Consider the following 25,269-nt stretch of genomic DNA (forward strand, 5'->3'; position numbering starts at 1 on the left):
CCCAGTTTCAAATAGCCATAGCTTTGCAAAATTGGTAGATTCTGTAAAAATAAAAACAACAATTTATTTGTAAATGAATAGGATTTTATTATAACAAGAAGAAAAAAGAAACTGATAGAAGTTAAATATGACCATGTTTCTCTGAAACTACTGAATTTATTTAAATTATATTTTGCAGTATTTTCTACAGCCTGTGATCTAAAAATAAATCTACGGGTTTATGAATATCACACACTTAACATGAGTGACAAAAAATATATATACATTGAAAAAACTGGTAAAGATTGTTAATCAAAGTTCAATATTTATTTCTCTTTCACTAAATTGTGATGTATTTAATTAAAATTTTCTTTAGAATTTACGATATGAATTATTTGATAGCTGAAGAAATACAAGGCATATGAGTGAAGATTGTAGCAAGTAATGTGCATCTGAAATTTGAGGTACATTTAGGAAAGTAGGAAAACAGGTTCTTAGTTATGGCCTTTCTTTTGCATTGGATACGAAACTAATCAGTTGTTTTTTATACCACTGAATTCAGAATGATTTATTGTAACTATGGAAATTTTTATTCCACTCTGAACACTAGAAGCTTAAAAATATTGAACTAAACTTTTGTACTGAAATTCATTAATCGCACTGGCATCACTACCCATTCCTCTTAACCACAATTTTTATACAGTTACCATAGCAACGAAATGCATATAGAAAAAAAAACAATCACTCTAAAGCATAATGATATATGGGAATCAAACTGTTATTATGTACAGAAGATGCAGCCATTTCAAATTGGGAACTTACTTCAGAATAATCTTATACTGTAGAGCGAGCATAGTTTGCCCTTTTTCATTGAGCACCCATTCCATGCTGTGGCTCTTAACTGATCAGGTATCAAGTAAGATTATGAAGCGCATTCTAACCCCAGTGTCATTTGATGACGTGACTGCGTGGACTATATCATTAATTTTTCTGTATCATTCGATAGTACCTACATTGAACATTCAAAAGAATAATCAGCTCCTTTAATTTTAATCTTTATTAGTATCTACATATTTATGACGTACGAGTTAGGTCACTGCTAATGTACACCCCTTATGGGACGCAACTTACGTGATACCTGTTTGCAGATGGGTCACATCTTACGTACAGACACAGAAACAGAATTTGGGCCACCTAATTTTACAACGCATGCAATAAACAAGGACGCCTAAATGTATGCTACTTGTGGACAGTCTTGCGAAGATTGTTGTCTATGTAGAGGAGATTCCTGCAAGCTAAACACAACACTAATGACCTTGATGATATGAAAGTAATGCTTTGTTTGTTCTTTCATCTTGAAGGTTTGTCATGACCAGACTTCGGCCTAGGGACACAGAGTAACCAGTATGAGGTTTAGAGTACACGAAGTATAAATGACGTCATAACCCGTGTGTAGCCACCCGACTGCAACAGCACAGGTGGGTCCGTAATGTGCATTACCGTTGTGTGTATTGCTGCTTGGCTGCGGTACGTGTAACAGGCTTCGGCGTAGGGACACCTGATTGAAGGTTACAACTCACGTTAATACTTTAATCGTAAACATTTATTGTCTACACTAGGAATGTACTGTATATACTGCATCTGTAGAGAGTGAAATATATTTTGTGCCGTAATGTGACGGACTGTTTACATGTTGAGACACGAAGTAACGGCGCGCTCCATCACCCACTCCACTCGACCAACACAACACTATAATCCGTGCGGTCTGAACTTCATGCGTTTCTGTGCCCAGGACTGAAGCCTGGTCATGACTAGTCCAAGGGGATTAATTAATATTCTATGTCTCTTATAGGCAATGTTGTAGTTGTAAATAAATTTTAGGGGTACTATTGAAATCTCCTTGATCAGACAAGACTACATGGACTCACTGCACTTCTTTTCCAAGGTTACTTCTTTGTCATGCAGTCTCCTTTGCAGACCTCCTTCCAGATCGCAGCCATTATTGCACAAAGGCAAGAAATTCTTTGCTGACACTGGTGGCCCAACACTTTTACTAGAAAAGTATCCCTCCAGTTTCTAAAGACTTTTTATTAGCATCATTCTTAATATATTCTGATATTGCATGAACAGGAGTGATTTCATGTTTAGTGTACTCGTATCTTTATCCGCAGATTATTTTATTGTTTTCCTTAATGTTTCCGAATCCTTTAATGTCACAATCGATCAATTCTTTAACTGATTTTAAGCATGTGCCTTGGAATAGACCTAAGCCCAGCCTACAAACTTGAACACACGTAGAACAACCAAATTTTCACATGTCATACAACCAACCAGCTGTTTTCTTTCTTAAAATAGACTAATTACGATTACCTGACTAACATTCTGGAAAATCTGTTGGTAGAGCTTTAAAATTTTCACTTACTTCTTCTGACTCAAAAACAGCTTCTAAACAGCCAGCCACCCTCCAAATCTAAGTGTTGTTGTATTCTGGGATATGCTGTATATCTGATATGTCACTATCAATTTTTCATCGTGAACACTACGTTCTGTTTCTTTTTTGAATATTCAAGTTTCATGAATGCACGAAAAATAATATTTCCCTCCTCTAGCAAACTGCTAGCATTACGCCCGAGCGAGTTTTAAAATTAGCTAATCACTGCAGCAGAATTCTTGAGGCGCCACATCATAAGATTAGTGTTATGCGAAGGCATCTACGCAAGTTTCGAAATTAGCGAATCAGTGTAGCAGATTTCTTGAGGTACCATGCCATAAAGTTAGTGTTATTTAACTGTAGAAATACCATGGCGGTATAAAGGCTTGAAATTAACCAATCACAACCACTCCTGAAGTGCCAGACCATGGATTTCGATAAAACAACGAATGGACAAGCGTTTAAGCTCAGAATATGAGATGCCCGCCGTTATTTTTATGCCAGATATCAAAATCAAAATATTTTTCAATCGTCCATTTCAAAGTATATTAAAGACTAGTTAAACATGATTAATATATTTTCGAGTCTATATTTTTTTGCTGGTACGGTAACAGCGAGTTTTTATTTTAGACGGTACGGCGTACCTGCCCAACTACAGCACTGCTTATAGGTATAATTTAATTCATTGATATTTGAAAAGTGGCCATTGAGTTCAAAGCTATACTGATTTCGCTATAAAATTTTAGAGGCGGATATTCATTTTTCAAATTTAAACAACAAAATTAAATAATCACACAGATCCACTTCATAAAAAATGAACATCAACAGTATGAAAAAGAGGTTATGAAATGTTGGTTTAAAAACATTTCTTGAGGCTGAAATTGTGCCTTGTAATTTGTATTGACAACTATACTTTTTATTTGACTTTTCCTTTAGAGGTTTCACCATGTGTAACTTTTCAAAGGGACTTTAAAGTTGATGTTGAAAAGTTTCTTGCTAACTGAACATAATAACATTCGGAAATAATTCCATTGACCTTGTTCACATCAAAAGAGAGCATTTTCTCTTTCATCTTAAAGGTACAATGCAGTATGTCATAACCAGTACGAGTAGGCCTAATTAATACTCTATTGATTCTTATACAGTTTAATTCACTGAGGGTTTCAAAGTAGCCAATCTTTTCAAAGCTATAATTTGCTAACTTCGCTTATAGACTTTTACAGGCGGACATTCATATTTAAGAGTTAGAAAAACAAAACTAAATAAACTAGATCTCGTTGTAAGAAGAAAAAAAAGAAGACAGAACAAGAGTTTGGCAGTTGCCATGACAACGTTTTAGATGCAGGCAATAAAATTAATCTTTCCGAATGGTATAAAAAGTTTTGAAACAAACAGGATATACCGGAATGCGTAATAGTCCCAGATAGAGAAGTGGAGCTTTGGTCTGTAATTTAGGAACTAAAAAGAGCCAGAGAATTAAGTCGAAAATAAATGCTGCAGAAAGAACCAAAATATTGAACGTTGCCAACCAATCATAATTTTATATTCGCTATTATATAACAGGGATAAATATGTGTATATATTTTCTATAAAAGATTTAACAATGAGAGTTTCTAATTCTATTGATCCAATTATTTCAGAAGTTACAGTCATGTCAAGTTCTACAAAAGAAAAAAAGAAAAAGGAATATTGTAAACAACCTGCAAGAATAAATATGACTGTTCTACGTTGTTTCAAGTGATAGTGTCTGTATTATCTGTGAATTTCGAACTGGCGGTTCAAGGTCACGTGTGCTTATCCCAATCCTGGACCATTCTCCTGAACTAAAATCAGCTGGGACAGCCGAAATTACCAGTGCTTCAGTTCACATTTTTTAGTTCAGTGATTCGTGGGTGGTTTGTATGTTTAAATACGTTTGTACGTGACATTGAAGGTAGGCACTGGATTAATCTTGCACAGGATAGGGACGGATAACGGGCTTATGTAAGGACAGAAATGAACCTCTGGTATCCTTAAAAGCCATTTGTAAGTAAGAATATGTAATTTATTAATTTTCTCTCAAATCTGACATCTAATAATTATTATTTTTCCAGGTTTATATCTAAGCCTCTAAGGCCCAATTCTATAAAACTCCCTGACTAAAGATCAACTTTGATCGAAGATCGAAAAGTGAACCGAGTTCAGACACTTCTTCTATTGTATAAAACTTTTCTGCGATCATATTACCTTGGTTCAAATGCAATCTAAGTTCACGTGAAAAGGATTTGGCAACATCGCATAAACATGTGAAATACGTGATGCGCGGACAGGTTTGTTCAGTGTTGCCAATTTAGCGACTTTAACTCTTTTGCAACAACAATTTCTTTTAACTTTTATATTGCTTAAATATGGATTTAGTGACCTTTTTAGCACCCCATAGTGACAAAATTTAATCTTTCTTTGTTGATAATGAGAAATCTAGCGACTTTACAACTACTTTTTGGCGACTTTCCGTACACTCTGTTGGAGACACTGGTTTTTTGTGCAATGTAAATAATGGCGGACAATAAGAAGAAGATTGACTGTTCTCCGAGTTGTTATGTTATGGTGTTTGATACTGCTAAACATAATAAAGCTTTATAAAACGACAATTTTCGCTTAGTAATACAGTTAATTGAAAATTTATGAATGTACCTATCATATCCATTAATAATTAATGGTTGTTATAAACATAATATAATTATAGGTTATGTTATTTGATACTGCTGAACACGATAGAGCCTTATAAAATATAAGAATGTTTGTGTATTAAGGCAAGAAATTGAAAGAAATATATATAAATGTACCTATCATATCTATTAATATTAATAATATTGGATATTTTATTTGCACAATCTGTCACTCGTATATTTCAAACAGAAAAGAAATAACTGAACTTGGATCATCTAACTTAATCAGAGAAATTTCTTCAGTCAAAGTTGACTTTAGTTTGAGACAAATTAATCTCAGATTAGACTTTATACAACACAAAATTCCAAGTTCAGGTGAAATAAGGATAAATTTAACCTCTGATCTAAGATTAAATGGTTTATACAATCGGGCCTAAAAATGTTAACTCTTCAAATAATAATAATAATAATAATAATAATAATAATAATAATAATAATAATAATAATAATGGTAGTAATAATAATAATAATAATAATAATAATAATAATATTATTATTATTATTAATATTATTATTATTATTATTATTATTATTATTATTATTATTATTATTATTATTATCTGTGACATTACAGCCCTTTAAGGGCCCAGACCTTTTAACAACTGAATTGAAGAATGAAGGTAAACTTATGGCAAATTAGATTCAGCAATATGTGAGAACATTCTACAACGTGATTACTTACTTATGGCATTTAAGGAACCGGAGATTCATTGGCGCTCTCATATAAGCCCGCCATCGGTCCCTATCCTGAGCAAGATTAATCCAGTCTCTATCATCATATCACACCTCCTTCAAATATATTTTAATATTATCCTCCCATTTACGTCTCAGCCTCCCCAAAGATATTTTTCTCTCTGGTCTTCCAACTAACAATCTAAATGCATTTCTGTATTCGCTCATACGTGCTACATGCACTGCCCATCTCAAACGTCTAGACTTAAAGTTCCTAATCATGTCAGGTGATTTCCTAAGCAACTTATTCTCAAACACCCTCAACCTCTGTTCCTCTCTCAGAGTGAGAGTCCAAGTTTCACAACCATACAGCACAACCGGTGATATAACTGTTTTATAAGTTCTAACTTTCAACTTTTTTAGAGGAGACTGGATCACAAAATATTTTCAACCGAGTAATAACAGAGATTTTTCATATTTATTTTGCGTTTAATTTCCTCCCGAGTGTCATTTATATTTGTTACTGTTGCTCCAAGATACTTGAATTTTTCTACTTCTTCAACCTGATTAAGTAATGTGAATTTGAAACATATGCTTAATGAAAATCAGAAATGAGGATCTGCTAAAAGTGAAAGTAGAATAGATAGATTAATTTTTAAAATACGGAGTAGGAGGAAGAAGAATAAGAAGGTGATGACAATGATGGTGATATTGATGTTAATGTTGATGAGGACGATAAATCCGCAGTACATTGCTCTTCAGTATACCACCGACATAACTGTTAGTTGCATAGACCAGGGAGAGATTTGAGAGACAAGATTCAATGAGTGAGTTAAGGGAAACAAAGACACGGAGACAGACGGACAGACAGAGGCTGAGAGCAGTTTAAGTCGTCATGACGACTTGAATAGTGAGGTAATTGGATTTGACTGTCTGCCTCTCAACCACAATCCTCAACCCTACACCACCCTTCTCCTCCCTCTACCCGCAGTCTCTAGCATTTGCAACAATGGAATGTTTTCTCTACCAACTACTCGGGATTCCTACAACAATCGCTCGTTTTCAAAATAAATACACTGTCGCCACCTGACGAAACATTTCAGAGCTACGATGATTTCGTATTGAATGCAGCAGACTTGCCATTTGTACGTGTATACGTGGTTGCCACATGGACAGGAAAGTTATAACGACTGTAATATGAATTCAATCTTTATTTAACACGATAATATTTAAATCTCCAAAATTTATTAAAACTAGTAGCTTGTGCAGCAAATGCTACAAACTAAGTCCATAAGAAGTTCAAATAAAATTTGTTCAGATTTATTTCCAATGAAGAATACCAGACATTTAGAAAGTTATTTGCTTCCATAATAGTGAAATATACTCCCTCTGAATGTTTTTTATATTGTTACCTTACGCAAGTTTTATAGTTTTCAGTAAAAGTAGCCATTACTCAGTAAATTATAGAAATGAAGATCCAATTTAAATAAAATATTCTTTCTCTGCGTCTACTTATATAAAACCCCAAAAGGTTTCACTTTCATATTATCAATATAGCATTAATGTGCATAATTAGTGACATTCACATAATTACATTAACTATAATAATATATCATTTTTAATGGTAATAAGTCATCAAACATTCTTAAGGTTTGTAGTTCTTAATATCCAATACACAGTTGTACTCGGAAAACTACAGACCAGAGAATCAGACCTGTAAATTATTTTTTATGCGTTATCAAAAAATTACACAAATGAAGATCGACATATTGGCATTATGATGTCAGATAATCTGAGCCATCTGAACTCTAAATATGCCCAGCAATCCTGCAGGTCACGGTCTTCTTGTAATAGTGTACTGTTTATTGTAATGTGTGTTTTGTTTTATTCTCAAAAGCAATTAGTTCTCAAAACTGATGAAATACGGATTTTGAAAAATAGGAAAATTATGCAGGAAAACTAACGCTTCACTAAAAGTTACTATTTTTCTGAAAATCCTTGAATGCCAAGCTTCAAAATGACGGGTCATTCATTAAAATCCGTTCAGCCGTTTTCCCGTAATATCCATTACCAGTTCAAATTATATATATATATATATATATATATATATATATATATATATATATATTACAGTGTGATTCCTCACATACAGTATTTTCATTTCTTCATCCAAGCGCTGGTCCTTCATTTCAAACCACCATTCTCCATTCTTCCCTCTGTACGGCCTTCCTCTTCATTTTTGCGTACTATCCATATAAATGTTAAAGTTGGCTATCCATGTTTCAGCCCCATACATTTCCACACTCCACACAAAGCACTTAACTAGTCTCTTCCTTAGTTATTTTCCCAGAGATTCGCAGAAGATGCTCCTTCTTCTATTGAAAGTTTCCATTGCTATTGTTATCCTCTTTTTTACTTCCTGGCAGCAGCTCATGTTACTGCTTATACAGTGCGTTCCAGAAGTCTCTCCGCAGTGCTTGTGTAGCCGAGAATCCACTAGGCAGAGAATTCAAGTGGCAGCACTGGCCGCTAAGCATATGATGGACTGAGAGTATGAGGTTGTCAAACCGAAATGAATTGGGCAACTTTCTACAGGGTTGTATCATAGTCTAGTATATACAATCACGAAGCTTGAGTTGTGAGGGTGCTAGGAACAATAGACTGTGCAGGTACTATTTCGCATTATCTGTAATGAGACGATATTAGCGATCCTAGTGTTTAGCAACTATCTATGGATGCATATTTACTACGTATTGAGCTTCGTGACTGTATATACTAGACTGTGGTTGTATTCTAGAGTTACTAGAAGTAATAGAGATGCAGAGGGACTTTTCGAACGCACTGTATTATACCCTAAGTATTTGAAGCTATTCACTTGATCTACTGTCTCATTTAGAATTCGCAAGAATACTTTCTTTATTTTTCTTCCGAAAACCATGGCATTTATCTTCATCTCATACTGGTCACAGCTGTAATTTAGCTCCTGTAGCATATCCCTTAGTATCGTCTCCTCATCTGCTGACAACGCAATATCATCAGCAAATCTTATGCACTTTATTCTTCATCCTCTTTCTATTAACCTACCCATGTTCTGGAAATAGTTATTAATCGATATTAATCATTTAATCACTGTGGACATTTTTATACTGGAAATTTGATAACTGGGGACATTTTTGATACTGTACTTTAATGATGATGGGCATTTTTGCTGTGGACACTTCGCAGTGGACTAATAGACTGATAATGCCTGAATTTACAAGTTGCCGAAAATAGACAAGGTGAACAAAAGTATAATGATAACGAGAATAATATAGGATTTAAGTATATATACTGATGTTGAAAAAAATATGAAATTATAGATCGAAATTATACTTAAGTGATACCTCTAAAATTATTATACAAATGAAGGTGTGAGAATAATATAGGTCTAAACCACACAGACAAAATTTTACAGGAGATTATTTTTATTTAGAGTCCAATGCTAGTAGGTGCGGTATCATAATTTCTTCAGTGTATACCTACGTAATTTGTTGAGTAATTTTATAACATTTTACCAGTAGCTTCCTCATTTGTGTAAGAAATGAACAAGGGCAAAAAAATTTTCTTTGTTAAAAGTGTGGCTTTGGACTACCTCATTCTCACACCTTCATGAGATTTTTTAATGTATGCAAGGAACCCCTAATTACAATGATAACAATGTTTTTAATTTTGTTAATTGTTAGCCCGAGACTTTTCCAAATTTCCACAAAATAGCGATACATGTGCAACTCTTGAGGCTGGAAGTAAGAAAGAAAAGAAAGCAAGAATTTGCTAAGGTGGAAAATTGCCCGGAAAAAATATAGGTGGATTTTGAACCCAAGAACGTAACTATAGTGTAACATCAAACCTTATTACAGATAATCATATGAGATAATTGGTTGTAAATTGGACATCCCTGGCTGAATATCGATGCTCGCTCTTTCGCTCTGTAAAGAGTGTAGGCTTGAGGGTTGGAGGTAATGTTTTGTTTCGAGGGCCTGTCTCGCATGTCACATACATAACTACTCTTTGCACGCGACTTACTGTAACCAGTGGCGTGCTTTCTACGTCGACACGCCACTGATACATTTTCCTTTAAATACCTGAGAGCACACAGCTATATTTCTGACGAAAGTTTTCTTTTCTCAGTCGTACTATCAGGGACTGGAATGCTCTAACTGAAGACTTTACCAATAACCAAAAATGTATTTAAAAATAGGCTTGAGGACTTTACTAATAGACGGTAATACATTATGCAGACTATTTTGTGGTTTTACAGGTATAGTGAGTAAGCAGAGAAACATAGTGAATCTCCAGTGATTTATATTGGGTGTGCAGTGTGTTGTAGTGAACTTAAAAGTAAATTCTGAGAGTTATAGTGGCAGAGAAATGAGATAGATTTATAGTGAACGGGTGTGAGTTATAGTGAACGTCCTGAATTGCTTGTAATGTGGTCTAGGCAAGCGATTTGAGGTTAATATAGTAAGTACAATTCTACGGAATAATAAGGGTGTAATTGATGTTTTGCTATTTGAAATGTTGTATCAGTGAAGAAGTATGTTGTGTCTGTGAAGTGTGTTGTGTCAGTGAAGTGTGTTTGTGTCAGTGAAATTCTATAGTTTACAGTGGCAGTGCAAAGTATTTGAACAGTGAAATGTTTTTGAAGCGTTAGTGAAATCAGGATAATGTCAGTGAAATGTTTCATAGTTCCAGTGCAGTGAGTGAATTGATAGCGAAATGAGTTTAGTGCTGAAAGGTACTTGTGCATGTATACTCGTGGTTTTAAGTTCGAACTTAGGGTTAAGATATAAATTAGATTTACTTTAATTAACTTTGTTATATTAAGAGATTCATTTAATTTAGGATGCTCATTGTTAATATTATTATATATTGCTACTATTATTTTATTGTTAATATTATGAATTTATTATTAATTGTAATTTTTGAGTGTAATTAGTTACTACTGCCACCGGGTATTTACCCATTTTCAGTGTGAATAAATATATACAATTACATACAATTCTCATGAAATGGAACTGTCGTATGATTTGTAGAAAATTCTGTAAAATGTATCTATGGAGAATAGTAGCCTATACCGAGTCCAATAAAGTTCGATAACAGTTTTCTTAATTTATTTCTTAAAGACTGCAATTAATGATAAAACTCTCATATCCATCTCATATGAAAAAAGAACTCAGTTTTGTTTGGATTCTGTCGACAATACTGAGGGTGCAAATTAACGGAGGGGGATGAGTGGCATTCCCCTCCCCCCCTGTTGAAAAGTTATCCTCCCCTCATAAATTCATATTAACATCCCTGCCAGGCATAACTACTATCCCCTCACAAAATATATTTTGTTTATTACGAGTATACTTCATAAAATATAAAGTAAGCAAAGAAAATAATATTGATATATGACACCCGCAAGTTGACAACAATCAATAACTTAGGAATTACACATTACATGCCTGCTCATGGATATAATTATTATTATGATCAAGATTCAAGACAACCAACTCAGTGCGACCAAGCGTTGAGCCGTATAGAGTCAGATTGAGGTCGCCTCTGTCGTTCTGTTATCATCAGTTCGTGTATATTAAGATAAGAAGAGTGATGCAAATGATACAATACGTAAAAACATTTAGTTTGGAGAAATTCCGATTTGTAAATATGGCGATTTCTTGGGCAGAGCTTGTTTTCTGTATGCTGGAATTCGACAAAAAGAAGAGTGCTACAGATATCCAACGTAAATTCCGGATTAAGTATGACAAAGAATCACCAAGCAAGAAGATATTTATGCCTGGATTAACAAATTCGTCAATACTCAACGTTGGTTCGGACGTGCTGGGGATCTGAATAACTGTTTAGGTAAATGACCCACACGGTCACCAGACTTGACTCCCTGTGACTTCTTTCTACGTGGTTACATCAAAGATCGCATGTATGTGACATTTTTACCACAACATTTAGAGGAACTCAAGAATAGGATTGGATAAGCTGCTATCACTATGACATAGGACACACTAGAAAGGATGTGGCAAGAGTTTGATTATCGCGTAGACATCTGCCGAGTTACATGAGGTTCCACATCGAATCTTTGTGAAACAAACCTGTTGATATACATTTCAACGTTGTATTATTTGTAGTCTTTACGTAATAAATTAACGAAAGTTTTGACAGAGTTTATGGATAGATTTCTTTAGTTTATCTTGATTTCCCGCTTCTGTTTTTCTTCCATTATTGCTCCATTTTCAGATTGTTGTGATCCAGACGTAACTCAGTGTAGTAACAAGACAATGGACCCTCTTTCGATGCTGTGAAAATTCTGCTAAACTTGCTGTTGAAAAAGGAACCACGAGATATATTATTAAGCATAGAAATTCAGTGTAATTTACATTCCACTATAGTTATGTTAGTAGTTCAGTTCTCAAGAAGCTGGCTTATGATGAACCAAGTTCAAATCCCGGGTATGGTGGTGTTTTAAGTAGGATTGAAAGAAACCAACTCTATGAAAATTTTAGAAAATGGCAATGTGTTATTTTGTGTAAATTTAAATAGAAAATTTAATTGCCGTATAAGACAAAATGATTTAAAAAAAAAGGATGCCGATATTGAATTTGTAACTGGATCAAAGCTTCATGTGATGCTGTGGAAACTGAGACAGTGGTTAAATCATTTAACAAGTGTGACATCAGTATAACTATTTTATAAATTCTAACTTTCAGCTTTTTTGACAGCAGAGCTGGTGACAAAAGTTTGTCAACTGAATAATAACAGGCATGTCCCATTCTGAGTTTAATTTCCTCCCGTGTGTCATTTATTTTTGTTACTGTTGCTCCAAGATATTTTAATTTTTCCAGCTCTTCAAAGGATAAGTTTCCGATTTTTATATTCCATTTCGTACAATATTTTGTTCACGAGACATAATTATATTACTATTATTAATATTATTTTGTTCGTTGTCGATGTTATGTTTGTCATATAATTATGGAGGATGACATTAGAATATACAGAATGTTAATGATTATGGAGATGATGATGATAATAATTATAAATATAAGGTGAGGGAACTGGTATCTTTTTTAAATGTACATTACGATATCTAGCAATATGGGTCTATATCGACCTATAGATACCAGTTAAGGGTTAACTGCTCTTCGGACCCCTAGATTGATAATCACTGCTCTAGAGTTCTCTACATTCTTTCAATGTTGCAGATATCCTTGTGAAAGCTGTATCAGTGCGTGCGTATGAAAACGTTATTTACAGACTTGTGTTGTCCGATTCATAGAGAACGTTGGCAGCGCTAGTGCCAATCAAACAAATAATGAAGGGAGAATTGTCGATAGTCGAGGGAGATTAAGTCCGCTATTGGCAACACTCGTTGCTATGGGCTACCATTCAACATCTGCCAACAAAAGACGGATGTTGAAAAGAACCTCACATGTTTACTTTTTAACATGTTTAAATCCCGCCATTCAAACGTTTTAAACGTTACGTCATACGCAAGGAACTTATACAGGATGATCCGGTTTTAATGACACAGTTTCCGAACAGTGATTACAGTGAATACGTCCTTCTGAAGTTCAAATTCAGTGCTTTCAACGTCATACTTTGTTCTAATATAAGCAAAGTTTTCTAAAAACGGGAAAATAAATTGATACATTTTTGTGCCGATTTATATTGTCTATTGCACGAGAATGTATGATAAAGATAATACGAAGGGTTATAAAAGATAAAAATCAGTTGTATTATATGTTTTATATTAATTTTTTTCATATTTTCCTATTTTCATAGTACAGAGGTGGCGTACAATTTTATAAATTGAGAACCAATATTAGAATTGGTTACAATATGTAATAACAGCGCAGAATTTATTGCATCCTTCTACTTAAACTATGAATTATTGGGATTTCTGGAAAATACCTTCGTGTGTAATCAAGATTAGGAAACCTTACGTTTTAATTTGAGTCCATAGTAAATGATCTGAATTACAGACGGATTTTGTATGATAGAGAAAATAAACGATAAGCTGGATATCACTGACTACATAATAAAGGAATTGAATTCTACATAACAAAGTAAATACAATGATAAAATACGTAGATCTACCATTTTTGTAGCACCCATTATATTTATTTGATTAATTTTTATTTTCTTATTTCAGTACTGAGGAGAATTTCTGGCGATTGAAACCATTAACTAATTAAGTAACAAAATATTTTCGTACCTTAATCTCATTTTACCAAATGCAAGAGAATTAAGCGATATAGAATTGCTCATATTTTCATCGTTAAAGTAGTTTTAGTAACGTCTTTTTGTTACGGAAACACATTATAAATAATGTACAACATGGCCCGCCGAAATGGTGTAACAGTCACAGTCCTTTAATATTTGAGGAGAAAAATTCGCTCCGGCGCCGGGGATCGAACCGGGTCCTTGGTTCTACGTACCAAGCGCTCTGACCACTGAGCTACGCCGAATTCAATCCACAGCACCGGACAGAACTCTCCTCCTTTAGTGTTTCCCTTTGTGGCCTGACTCCAAGTTAGGCATATATGTTGACGTTTCATGTCCAAGTCAAAAGCCATTATAGAAGGAGCGCACTCAGCTGAGTGACTGTTGGCCGGGATTCCGCAGTAAAGTGCACAGTAATCTGTACAGAAATATGCACTGTTAGCTATGAGAATATTAAAGATTTTATTAATTAGTCCTACAGAATAATATCTGTAATATTGACAATTAATATTTGAGGAGAAAAATTCACTCCGGCGCCGGGGATCGGCGTAGCTCAGTGGTCAGAGCGCTTGGTGCGTAGAACCAAGGACCCGGGTTCGATCCCCGGCGCCAGAGTGAATTTTTCTCCTCAAATATTAATTGTCAATATTACAGATATTATTCTGTAGAACAAATTAATAAAAAATCTTTAATATAGTTACAGTCCTGCCACGTGAAAGTGAAGTGGGCAAGCATTGCATACATACTTTAAGTAATGTAGCACTGCTGTTAATTGTGACAATGGAGCAATAAATAAAATTTGTCTGATTTACATGTATTAGCCTATTCGACTGTATTTCAAATAAAAGTAGAACGTTACGCACTGTGAAAATATTATTAATTACAAGAATTAGACACAAAAGTGAGAAAATCATTTTCGTTTCCCAATCTTATTTTAATAAGAGTAAGAGGGTTAAGTGAAGTATATCTTTTGTAGTGTTGTGAAGTGCTATTGGAAAATAATGGAATAAATTTCTTGATATCGTATTTTAATCACAGGTCGCTCGCAGTGGTTTATGGGTGAAGCGGGTTCAGTTTCAGCTGGAGTCGATGGATTTTTCAGGAAGCAAAAATCCGGAACGCAATTTCTCCGGGAGGGTTTTAAGCCGTGTGTTCCATGTCGGAGTTTTCCGGAATTGTTAAAGACCTCCAAGCTTATATTTAAACCTCTGGACCAAATTCCTCCTCTCTCGCGTCCTAGTAATACCTCAGTTGCATACTAGGTGACGTTTGAGGTGATGAGCTTACCACCTGTCCTTCTGCCCCCTGTCGGCAAATAAGTGTAACTAAATTCATTTAGGCACTGAAACCACCTAAGGAACGATGGGTAAAATACAAACATTAGATACATTTTAATTACAGCAAGGTGTTTACAATGTTGTCCGAGGAGATTCTGTTTATTGCAAGTGTCGCAATACATTTATCGTGTTTTCAGGATGTTCAAGAGATGTATGGTAATGGACTTGAACGCACTTATAAAGATCAATGTGCCTACGCATACCGTATGTAACATTTCGTAATTTAGAACCCAAAATATGTACTCCATTTGTTTCGATCATATAAATACGGTCTTTAGTAGCTCTTATCCTCCTCCCTCCTCCTAATTATAATCATTATCATCAAAATCATCATCATCGTCATAATCATTTTCATTCTGTATATTCTAATGTCATTCTCCATAATTATATTAGGAACATAACATCGGTGCTCTCTGATTATGCTGTCAGCATAGTGCAAGGACATCGGATCACAGTTATGGTAGGGGTTAAGAACCATACTTATACTTCGAGGCTGCAGTCGTGGGTTCGAATCCCGATTGGGGCTGATAACCTGTTTTCTTTTTTCTAGGCTTTCTCCTACCTTAAGGCGAATATCAGGCAATCCATTGCAGCCGGCCTCGGTAGCGTAGTCGGTGTAGCGCTGGCCTTCTGTGCTCGAGGTTGTGGGTTCGATCTCGGTCCAGGTCGATAGCATTTAAGTGCAATTAAATGCGACAGGCTCATGTCAGTAGATTTACTGGCATGTAAAAGAACTCCTGCGGAACAAAATTCCGGCACACCGGCGGCTCTAGTATGATCTCTGTATGTGAGCGCCATTAAATAAACCATAATTAAGAATTAAGAATCCATTGCGAATTCTAAGAACCATATCGCCAATATATCTATATATCTTGCTATTACATTTGTCTTATGCCAAATCAATGCATATAGCATCGTTAAAATTAATTAAAAATATAACCTGACAAGAAAGCTCTTAATTTTCACTTTTCTACCAGGAATGGAAAATGGGAAATATTTATTTGTTGTTTCATTCAATACGACTTCAGCGACACCGGAGAGCGTCAGGTAACTTCTTACCTATAATTCTTTCAACTGTTTAAAATTTCTTCGTGCCACCTATGTTAGTCGATACATGATAGTGTATTTCTTCTAGTGACCCCTTGTACCTTCGAAGTTCATTGAACCCTGACGGTTCATTGAATCAAATGAAATCATTGCTTTAGCTGACGTCATCTCCTTGACAGCACGTATTTACCAATAAGGTACAAGTTAATTCTCCTCTTAACAATCATACAACACAGCATCTGTCTCGAATAACTCCCAGGGCCGAGGATTCCACATTGTTCTCTTGATATTCTGGAGTGTTGCGATGATCCAGATAAAATTATAACCCCAACGATCTATCATATTTTTAAGTTCTGACAGCTTCAGCAACTCTCTCACTTTTAATCTCATCACAGCGGTCTTTATACCTGTTACACACTTTGACGCTGTAAAGAATCAGAGGATGTGCTTGTGGTATTGAATTCAGTTTATGGAAATCATATTTCTTCTGTTTTCTAACGTCATAGTAACGAATAACGCCTTTGCATTATATTGACTGGGCGTGTTTTGAAATGTTATTTATTCTTTGTCTAACGTGTCTTTTGAAATATGAAGGTTATATAAAGATGATGGGAAGCTCTGATGACAACGGAGCTACGGAGGAATGAAATTGGAAATAATGACGTATTTTTGTTCCTCAGCAGTATATTTTGATACTTTTTTTTTTTTAGAATTATTGTATTTGTAATGTGTTTTATTTCTTGCTACATACGACAATACAAAGTTAATACTATAATAAACATAGTGCACACGCAAGTGAACAAGTTCGTGTTTTGATTCACAGTTCTTATAAACAACAATTTTCTACTAAAACAATAAAAAGTGCAATAAAAGTATAATATTTAATACACTAATTACGAAACAGGAATTATTAAGATAAAAATGATAATCGAGTCAAAAACAAATAATAGCCTATAAGTTTGAATGGATAAAATAAAAGAGAAGAAAGAGACAGGAATACTAAACAATTTTCTCAATGTTGTTCCTCAATTCATGAAAATTAAAACTACCCAGATCTGCACTTATTACCCAACGAGGTGGCTCATGTGTTCCACAGGGGACTCGCATTCGGGAGGTCCGCAGTTCAAATTCCCGGACCGACCAACCTGACTGTAGTTTTTCCGTGGTTTTCCACAGTAATTTAGGCAAATGCCGGGTTGGAATTTTCATTGCCACTGTCCATTTGCCTTCCTCTTCCCTGTAGAAAAAGAATTTAGATTCGTATCATATCATTAATATTCATCATCTCATTCCATAGGCATAAGTTTTTCAGGTTATGACGAATGTCTTCGTCCGCTTGTAGGAAGGGCGTCCCCTCCGAAACCGTCTCTGGGTTCCAAGTATTTCACAATATCTCTGCCAGGAATCATTCCTTAACAGCATTTTCGAGGGCTGTCGGAATGGATTCTGTGCTACTTGGTCACCCTGGCGGTATGAACTTAAGGCGGAGTGATGTAGAGGAGCCATTGGGTGAGTGTGTGAGGGATCTCATGCGGCCGGTGGACTAGTACACCTCATTCCCATTCATTCCATAATTCGGGGTGCACAATAGGTCCCTGTCTAGCCGAAGTGCTGGATAGTTGTCCGTAACCCGCCCGCATTGAATTTAATATAACGTTAATACAAAATGCATTTTATTTCCTAGAACATATTATTCTATATAATAAATAAATAATTAATTGAATAAACATATAATAAATAAATTAATTATTAATTAATTAATTTATCTTAAACTCTCCAACAATATCCTCAATATTTGCGCCGTTTTCAAGGCGTTGAATTAGCCTTACTTACTTACTTACTTACTGACTTACAAATGGCTTTTAAGGAACCCGGAGGTTCACTGCCGCCCTCACATAAGCCCGCCATTGGTACCTATCCTGAGCAAGATTAATCTAGTCTCTATCATCATAATATCCCACATATTTATTTTTTGAGGAATACTCAGACTTGAATGTGTTTGTGACATGAGGCCTTAGCGGTATGCGGGAACTTGGATTCTCGTCACAGCGGACCATATTGTACTATTTTTCTGCTTTCTTTAGACGCAAACGTTTTACTAAATAGACGGAGCAGTGTATCTAAGAAATTAAGAAGTGAGTTAAATATAAAGTGATATTAATTGATGGAGTATATAGCGAGGAGGATTCAATTGTGTGTTATTGTCGAGAAAAAAATATTTTTTTTACACTATGTGTGTGTGTGTGGGCTTATGCAATTTCCTATAAATTTGCAGGCTTAATAATGTGGGAGATAAAGTTCTTTGTAAACTTCCAGAAACTTGATGCTCAAGGGATTTGCAAACTCCTGTAAAATACACATTAATAATAATAAGCCTAAGTGAAACATGTGAAGTTTGAGTGAGAAACATGAGATTGTGAGATTATATATTCTAGTGAATTAAATCACGACAACGAACCAAACCTAAAGATCAACAGGAAAGTACTTTGTAATAGTTGAAAGGGAAATAAATGATGTAAAGTGATTATATTTACTCAAAATACCTATAAAAATAATGCAGAATGAATTAAAGAAAAGTTCAGACGTTCCAACGAGATGGAATTAATATCAGGTTCCTAGTCAGACGCAAAATGTACAGCAGAATACAAAACCACCAAATCTTCCACCACTTCCCAAAAATACTAGTGAAATTCATACAACAATAAATACTGTGGAAATAAAACTAATAGTTCTGAAGAATTTTTTATGTTCAATAATGAAAGTGAGAATATTGTTTTCAATGTAAAACGTTTTTATTCAAATTACAAACTCCAAATATGTATAACACTTAGGTTTAAATGTAAGATGAAAAGGGAAATGGATCTGTATTACGACATGTTAAAAGAAATGACATTAGATTACAATTAAAAGATTTAAGCAGGCCTAGAAACGTTTCACAGTTGTAAATATTCAAATATACGCCAGAAAGGAGACAAAACTTTGGACGTCCATGAAAAAAAATGAAGAAACCAGTTGTCAAACTTCCTGCGAAAAAATAGACCTAAACGTCTGAACCTCGAAGTTCATGATGATGATGATGATGATGATGATGATGTTGGTATGATGATAATAATGATATGGATAATCATTTTCATGAGTAAATATATCTTGGTCTATTAAAAATTGACTGTCTTATGCCAGGCTTCTACTTGATAAAAAATTTCAAGAATGAAATACAGTAGTTTCTTTCGTTACAGACAAGAGTGATACTGCTGTTCAATAATGAATTATGCTTAAATGCTACAAGCTCATGTCAGTAGATTTACTAGCATGTAAAAAAACTCCTGCGGGACAAAATTTCGGCACATCGGCGACGCTGATATAACCTCGACAGTTGCGAACGTCGTTAAATAAAACATAATTTAAAATTTTCATTCTTTCATTCATCATTCATTAATTAATTCATTCATACATTTTTGCCTAAGAGAAAATCTTGCACTACAAACCCAATATTCTCAGTCTTTCCTATTTTCTACCTTCCCTCTTACAGTTTCCGTATAACAAACATTTATCTTAATGTTGACTATCACCTCAAATCTTCTGTCTCGAACTTTATCCCGTTCACCATTCCTTCTAGTGCATCCTTCAGAGGCAGTTTCTTCTCAGCTAGTGACTGAGCCAATTCTTTTTCCCTTCCTGATCAGTATCATCATTATTTTTCTTCACCCACTCTTTCTAACACAGCTTCATTTCTCATTCTGTCTGTCCATTTCACAAGCCACATTCTTCTCCATATCCACATTTAAATTGTTTCTAGTATTTTCTCTTCACTTAGTTATAACGTTCATTTTTCTGCTCCATACAATTCTACACTCCGCACAAAGCACTTCACTAGTCTCTTCCTTACTTCCCCCCCCCCCCGCAGCGGTCCGCAAAAGATTCTACTTAACATAGTTGTTAATTTTCGCTGAAGATTATTATACTTAATTGAAACATTTTCGGACAAATTGAATCGTAAATATTAATATGAAAAATTTTATTTAGTCAACTGTAGAAATACAGACTTGAACCTCATAAGTTACTATAAGGCACCACTCATGATGTAACTAAGCCAGAAGATAATGAGTTAGGGTGGCCAGTTCCTTTACTCCTCCATTTCATACATCGCTAACTAGTTACATTACACTAGTCAGATTTCAGATGTATACAAACAATTTTGTTGTTCTTCCTCTGAAACATATCATCAAGTGAGATGTACTGACTGATAATGGATGTACAGTAGTGGCAAAAAAAAAACCGGACCGACCCTTGTAGCTGATTTCAGAGCCTTGTGCACTCCAGAGCACGATAGACTGGTACCTAAGACTTTCGTGGTTCGAATCCTGCCTGGGAAGGAAACTTTTTTTTGTTCCTTATTCAAATTTATTACCAATACTTTTCGATTGCAGCGATATTTTACTACTTAATTAACTTATTATTCCCAAGACATGAATTTGATCAGTATTTGAAATTTTTAGGAATAAATTTGAATAAGGAACAAAAAAAGTTTCCTTCTCTGGCAGGATTTGAACCACGAAAGTCTTAGTTACCAGTCTATCGTGCTATGGAATGAACAAGACTATGAAATCAGCTACAAGGGTCGGCCCCTGTTTTTTTGCCACTACTATACATATCTGGCAGAACCTCAATCAGATGAATAATGTATAACCACTAATTCAGAAAACTGATAGAAATCTTCATCAAAGCTACTTTTCGGTATAAGGCATTCTCAAAAAGTGAATTTTCGCGAATAGCTTGAAATAGATTTTTTTGCAGAACCACATTACATTTATATATCTTTAATATTGTTGCATAATGATTAATTTAATTTATTAGTCTGACTCAATATTTTGGGTTTGCCTTGTGACACAGAATAGCTCACAATAAAATTTAAAATGAGAGCAGATTTTAAACAAAAGATATTAAGACATGTAGAAACAAAATAGAACCTAGTACAATTTAAATTGAGTGTACACCATAAAAATGCTGGCGAAATATCGCTACAGAAATAGTACATTATGCAGCGAACCTATAATGATAGTAATTAAGACGCAAGGATGTTTATGAAACGAGCGCAAGCGAGTTTCATAATTTTCATACGAGCGTCTTAATTACCATTACAGGCAAGTTTCATACGACTTTTTATGCTCGACCATATTTCTAACTTGAAATTATTCATAAGTATTCATGTTATTCTTATGTGACTGGGGAGCGAACTGACCTTGTGCAATCTCGTAAATTGTGAGATGTGCGCAGACGCGTAAGTATTGATTTTTTCCGGGCAACGAATGTCGACGACCTTGATATGATCTAGAGAGTAAGATAAACGTTAAACTTGATATAACCTTGAAATTGAATTCGACATTGAAAAACGAGATGACAAATTGAATTTATTTGAATATTATTTACAATTAACGCTAATTATTATAGTAACAGAACATAACCTTCTGCGACAGTATTGGATTTACAGCCTGCGTGACGTTTTGCTAATTGTCTTTCGATTGCATATCCGAGAATAATCGAAAACCTGAACTTTAATGAATAGGCATACTTTAATGACATGCATTACAGGAATGCTACCAGGTGTATAATTACTACATTTCGGCATAGTCAAGCATAAATGTTATTATGGTGGTGACGAATCCGTTTAATAATACTTTCATTTCCAGCGACTGAATAAAGAGTTTCAGAAATAGTGCTTACAATTAGAGGAATTTGTAAGGTGCTGAAAGTTGAACCCTATGAGAATATTTCCTTAGTTCTGTACACACTTTTCTGAACCACTCTGTACATTAATTTTTCTTACATTGACATTAATAATGCACTTAAAAATACTTCATAATAGCATATTAAGACATTGTTTATAATTGCAAATTTCTTTGTCTTGGTGTAATGTCTTCTATTCTTTCATATTCTTCTCACGTTTTAAGCGAAGTGAAATACAGACCTTCAAAATAACTACATGCAAGAAGTACGTACGCAACATCTAGAATTGAGGACAGTTCCTCGAATTATAATATTTTCTCTCACCATAGTTACGGGCGATGTTAATGAGCTCACAGGTGTAGCTGTGTGAAAATTTCAAGACTACAGAAAGATAAGTTTTAACACGGTTGTAAACCATATTCCTGCAGGTGTATTGCCATTACGCGAAGCTAAATTACGCGTCTTAAGTGTTCGTTACACTTTAACTTCATGTCTGTACGTAAATTAACTATTTCAGAAATATAATTATGTAAATATCTGCCTTCCAGTGAGAAGAAATGAATGACATTACGTGAAACACGTCATGTAGTCAATTTCTACAACTGTAGTGCTTAAGTTATCGTAAAATTATACACGATATACATAAAAATATGATGAGCTTTTACTTTTCCTTTGCAGAAGAACATAGAAAAATGCAATTCAGTCTCATATAGCCAAAGTCTGAATAATATTCGTCTACGATATAATGTTGGTGTTATAAAATAAAAAGTTAAACTGTTGAAATATTGGTCTGTCTTAATTATGATGAAAACTAGTTTTCGGAGGAGAATTGAACATCCTTATCTAATACAAACGAACGTTTTTATAGTATTCAGAAATCTCTAACCACCAAACCCCTCTCTAGAAATATAAAATTACAAAGTCACAAAAAATGAATCGTAATGTAAGTATGGGAAATGAAGGACAAACAATTGAAGGGGTCCTTGAAAAAAACGAGTAGCTCCACTTTTACAGAGTTGTGGAAAACAACAAAAGAATTCTAAAAAATTCAAATTTTAATTCAGCTTCTTTCCTTTTTAAGAGTATGTCCTAGGTACCTAGGAGTTTCATTTTATCCCTCACTCAGTCACTTATGACAATGGACAATTTAGGGGGTAAAATATAAACAAATAATGAAGCTACTTCCTTTTTGCAATACATTTGATATAATTAGCCACATTTTGCAAATTCTTTACGGTACTATAAAATATGGCTTGTGATCGTCATTTGTTTACAGCATAGACATTCAACTGAAAATGGCGGCTTCGTTCAAACGTTTTGGTGAAACTAACATTAGTGAAATAGAATTAATATTTTATTTATTAGAGTACTTTATTTATTCTGATCTTTATATACATTGGATCGGGTGAAGATGTCTGACTTTTTCTTTGATTGAAAATTTAAGATACTGTTCATTTAGTTTTGAATTTCATATTGAAAGATCAAAGTCTAGAAGATATTTTGGAACTATATTTCCAGTAGAAAACAGAAAACATTAATTACCTTGTTTATAGATACAGCTTTTCTTCTTACATGCACTGTAGGCATCTTTCCCCGATAGTCGGGTAAGATGGCAAATGCAATTAACACATTTACTGATATATGCATTTTACCTGAACTTGGTTTGATACATGTATATAACAAAATTAACTTAATCTGAAGCTCATGGACACTTTCTCACCCGTTTATCACTACTTAGCAACACAGTCATTGCACAGATTTTATTGTCGTGTGCAAGACTCGTGAAATCACTTCTTGCACACAATGAATTCAATCCAGTATATTTTTTGTCATCATTCTTTTTAGGAGGCGTTTAAGGGTGCGCTAAGATATCCCATATGCTTGGGATGCTCTAAAACTGTTCATACCCTCTGTTACAACATGTTCCATCGCAAGTTGAAGACTGTCCTCAATTCACTGACTTCTATCAGAGTGCCTATCTTACGTAATGTTTACACATTCCCTGCAATAAAACAAAAAATAAAACTCTTGCAACAAGGTGCCATCTTACCCCGAAAAAAGTGATCATCTTCCCCAAGTATCGGGGTAAGATGCCTAGTGCTGTGACTCAAACTAAGATGGCGGAACAAGGTCTTTGGGTGTTAACAACACAAACTTTAGAATCTTTACTACAATATCCATTACAAAGGTTTGACAATTATTACGAATTCAAGGATGTACCTTTGCAATTATTTTATAGCAGAAAAATGAGCTGTTTTCTTGCTTTTCTTCTTCTCACACAAGAACACGTGGCAAAATGAGTTAGCTTCCACTCTACAGACATTCAACTGTCTCAGTGATCATGAAGACATGCGGGTGGCGTTCTCTCTTGGAAGAATGTGAAACTACAAAGAAATAAGCATCTTCCCCCGATAGTCATCTCCCCCCGATTCACTCTTTCTTCTAATCGTGTTGTAGTCAATTAAATCCCAGTCGAGTTTTTATTTTATCTAGATAAATCAAAACCTCTAGTCAGATTAGTCAGATTACTGTTAACAAAACAGTTAACTGTAACAACAGACGAAGTTGAGAACAATAATTGTGCACATTTGAAGTAAAATATTTAAAATGTAATTTCTCTTTGGGTATGGCAAATAAATTACAAAACAAGACTTGAAACATTAATACGCATATGGACACATAAAACAGCAGCATTATGACTTACAGCGCTTCAGTCTGTGTCGAACACAGACAGACAAAAATAGTGAGACGGAGTTGAGAATAAAAACTGAAGATAAACTTTCACTTCAGTATCCCGCTGTGCAAATCATGTTAAAAATTGCACTAACGTACTTTTTACTTTTCTAAACTGTTAATAAAATAAAACAGTACGTTTAATACGTCGCTATATCCTAATTCCTGCAACTTATGTATTTACTATGAAATGTATTTTAGACACTCCACGGAGCATGTGAATCAAGATACTTATAACAAACAGACTAGCATTATTTTGAATAATTATGTGTGGGATAACAGTGTAGTAAATTTAATCTGTAATGAAATCACTAAGCTTAATATTCCTACTACCAAAAGACTCAAGTTGCGGGTAAATAGTCTATATAGTAGGTGGAATCCG

Source organism: Periplaneta americana, chromosome 2 (assembly GCF_040183065.1).
Source record: "Periplaneta americana isolate PAMFEO1 chromosome 2, P.americana_PAMFEO1_priV1, whole genome shotgun sequence".
In the NCBI taxonomy this organism is placed as follows: Eukaryota; Metazoa; Arthropoda; class Insecta; order Blattodea; family Blattidae; genus Periplaneta; species Periplaneta americana.